General features: G+C 34.6%; 1 protein-coding gene across 1 annotated transcript in view; it reads right to left on the minus strand.

The window, feature by feature from the left end:
• The window catches only part of TTBK2 (tau tubulin kinase 2), a 72,798-nt gene that overhangs the window by 19,709 nt on the left and 49,508 nt on the right, over positions 1-3,581 (minus strand). The gene's annotated exons all lie outside the window — the stretch shown is intronic.

Genomic DNA, 3,581 nt, shown 5'->3' on the forward strand with positions numbered 1-3,581 from the left:
AGGATAGGATATATATACATATATATATATATATATATGGTATTAGGTTGTCAACCGAGTGTGACCAGAGTAAACTGTTGTTCAATTTAAACTGAAGATGAAAATGGAATTAGCTGTTACATATTGGATTACTTCAACTCCATTATTATTTCTTTGCAACATACATTTGCCAAGCAGATATTTCAGCAAAGTTTTGTGCATGCACTGTATGGAGTTCACTGCAATTCAATAAAAACACAGTAAATTAACAAGGCCATGGTTCAACAACACAGCAAGTCCAGCTTTAGGCTCTTAGTACCAGATCAAGGAAAAGAAAAATAGAGCTGTATGATGCAAAGTGCTGCTCCAGTATAAATTCACCATTAGTCTAGATCAGTTCAAATTCTTTTGACAGATTAACTTCATACCAGCAGATATTACAGCAAATCAGGTACTGTCTGTCCTCCTGCAGCCAAAGTCAACATAAAGCCATTATGAAAGCATAAAGTCAGCATATATACCCTAGCATGCTCTGAATAGTTCAACAGAAATGTGACCATGTGCCCATGACTGAGCCAGATCAAACTGGTATTTGCTGGTAGCACACAGAATCTGTATTACAACTGGAAAACCATGACTGATAACCCGAAAATTAGTTCTCCTACCTGCAGTTTTTTTTCATAATAGATAGCATAATTTGCTGTAATTTTTTATGCCTGAAACTTCCTCACCCCCAGGCCAATAATTTACATATTTTTCTCTCTTATTTTTTGAGTTCAGGTTTCCTTCCTGAACTGCTTCAACTTTACACTCTTATTAGAATACTGATGCTGTGTGAAACAGGTAAGAAATTATATTATCATCAATTACAGGAAATGCACGTACACACACAATTTCAGGAAGAACATTTATCTACAAATGGAAGGACTGCAGACCAGCAACTTCTTCCCTTCAGGAGAAAATAAAATTATGGGTGAGTATATGAACCTTTAGTTTCTCATACAGAAACATCATTGCTCCTACTTACTACTTAAATAGTGAGCAATAAAGCCCTGAAAGAAATAAAGAAGAATCATCAAAGTAAAAATGAAAAATAAAAAAATACATAAAACAGGAAAACTGTTTTATTCATTCACCATTGAAGTAATTGCTTGCATATTTAACAAACCTATCAGAATAAGCTCAAAGAACATAATTCATCATACATTCTCCTGAGTGATAGTGAAGCAGGTCACTAGAAATCCATATGGGAGATATATTCATAAGCACAATGACCATGAATGCTGACATGTCCTAGAGTTAAAACTGTTTGAGATGAGTAAACTGTTTTGAAAATTATATTAAGCTATTATACTACTATAATTTCAACATCTATTTTTAACCCCTTTTAGTAACACTTCAGTCATTTGATTTATGGTCCTAAACTTACATTCTTGGATCCAAGCCTGCTCATAGTAACTGGTGCAATATAATTAAATCAGCAGAAAAGTAAAAGACAACCCTTTGCCCATTATTTGTATTGTCAGGAAAGCGCTGCCTAAATAAAATGACTAAAGAACAAAAACATTTGATCCACAAACAAGGACTGCATTCAAAGAACAGTTTCCAGTGGGTAAATGCTTTGAGGGAGAAAGAAAAGGACTCTACCAAACAGCTCCCTAAGGTCACCAGGACTCTGGAATAGAGAGAACTACTGTATGAAGAGACATAATATATAGTCTCCCTGTGAAGTGACTAGGACACTCACCTATAAGAACAGCTAGTTTCTGGTACCCACCTCAAGGAAAATTTAAGTTTTTAACTTCTTTTAATGAAGTGGAATACCATCAACGAAGGACAGAAAGAACAACTCACCCCAAATATCCTCCTGGGCTTTGTCTGGCTTTCAAGGGCTAATGAAGTAGATGGAATACTACCACAAATTGCCATCACAGTTGGAATAGACACATTGCATAGACACACTCTGTACCCAGTTTCTAAATCAGCCAAATAATTTTCTTTATTCCCAGTTCAGTTTATATTTTCAATTCCACATGATTCACCTTCGAAACAGCAAGTTCCTTCCTGCCATTCATCTTGCCCTCACAGAACTTCTTGCCCTTCCAGGATAATATAAACCATATTCATTTCCCCCATTTTTTAGTTCATGACAAATATCCCTTACCTGCTTGCAAAACCAAAGTAAAATATAATCTCACCCCAGTGTCTACTTCAACCAGTATTTCTTCCAATACATCCTATAATTAATTGACCTTGTTTATAACTATTTCTGCTCCCCTGCTCAGAAGCTTCTTCCTTTCCAGATAAAGATATTGTCCATTACTTGCACTGTAGTATATGATAGTTATATCACCTCTACTTTCAGTTTTAAGTAAAATAGCTATTTCCCCAAAAAGAGCCAAGTTTGTATAAAGTGGGATAGTGTATTTGCATACAAAATTGCAAGCTGTTTTTTAATGGCTTTCGAAAAAAAGCCCACCTGATAATTAGTATTTTGTACAGGACTAAGTGTTGCTCTTTCTTGTCTGTTCTACTAAAATACAAAAATTGAACAACTGAAAACAACTGAGCAATTTAAATTAATTTTTCACCTTTACAAGTTTCTAGCCCATCAAAAACTCTTTCATGCAACTAATATTTCAACTTAAATCTCAAAAATCTTCTGTCATTTAACACAGTTCTGTATTTTGAATCATGCAAAATGAATCTTTTATAAACTACGTAACTCACGAAGTATGATATCTAAATATAATCTTGTATGAAAGATACCATCTTGCATTTTCCATGAGAACTTAGGTGTATTTGAAATTTTACTGTACAGCTATAGTTAATTACACTGAGTAGTTCATTTTCACCATAAAGGATATTCCACGCCTTATAATAAATGAGTGGTTGGTGACAAGTTTCTTTTTCTAATGAGCTGGCTGTAACTTTCATAAAAATTGGTGGTAAGTGAAGAAGTACAGCCAGGTTTCTTGGCTCAAAGGAGCTTGAAAGAATTGTCCTTTATATCATAGATGACATAATATCTACTGAGAAAAGGGGAGAAATAAAACCAGGAGCTGATTCCCAATCATTTAACCATTAATCTCACTTCCTCCTTAAAGCCAAAGAAGTCTTTGTTTAGAATCAGTGACAGAGGAGAAAAAAAGTAAATGCTCAAAACCTGTGCAAATGAGAATTCTTTAGAAAAGATAGAGAAACACAAAAAGAAGAGGACGCAATGGAAGCAATCTGTCTTAGTGAAGAGAAAACTCTGGGAGCAAAGCAGTATTTGCAAAATTATCTTGGAAGTGAGAAGTAGCAACAATTTGTAAAAGCCGACAAGTTGTTTGTAAAAGAACCATTAGAAATTTTAGAAGAAACAGGAAGAAACAAAGGGAATTCCAAAAGAAAACACTACACCATGACGGTGAGAGCAAGTAACTCTGTTTCTTTAATTTCAGCCATTTAGGCTTTTCCTGGAAGCCTACTGTGCTACAGGAAACATTGTAGCACAGTATTTTACATATTCGTTGTAAGTTGATGTTTATGTACTGCAAATATAATAAACATATATTTGCATGTGTATCTCTTACCGATTAGGAATCGCTGCGTAAGGA

The sequence above is a fragment of the Aptenodytes forsteri genome, unplaced genomic scaffold, assembly GCF_000699145.1.
Source record: "Aptenodytes forsteri isolate BGI_AS27 unplaced genomic scaffold, ASM69914v1 Scaffold146, whole genome shotgun sequence".
Classification (NCBI taxonomy): Eukaryota; Metazoa; Chordata; class Aves; order Sphenisciformes; family Spheniscidae; genus Aptenodytes; species Aptenodytes forsteri.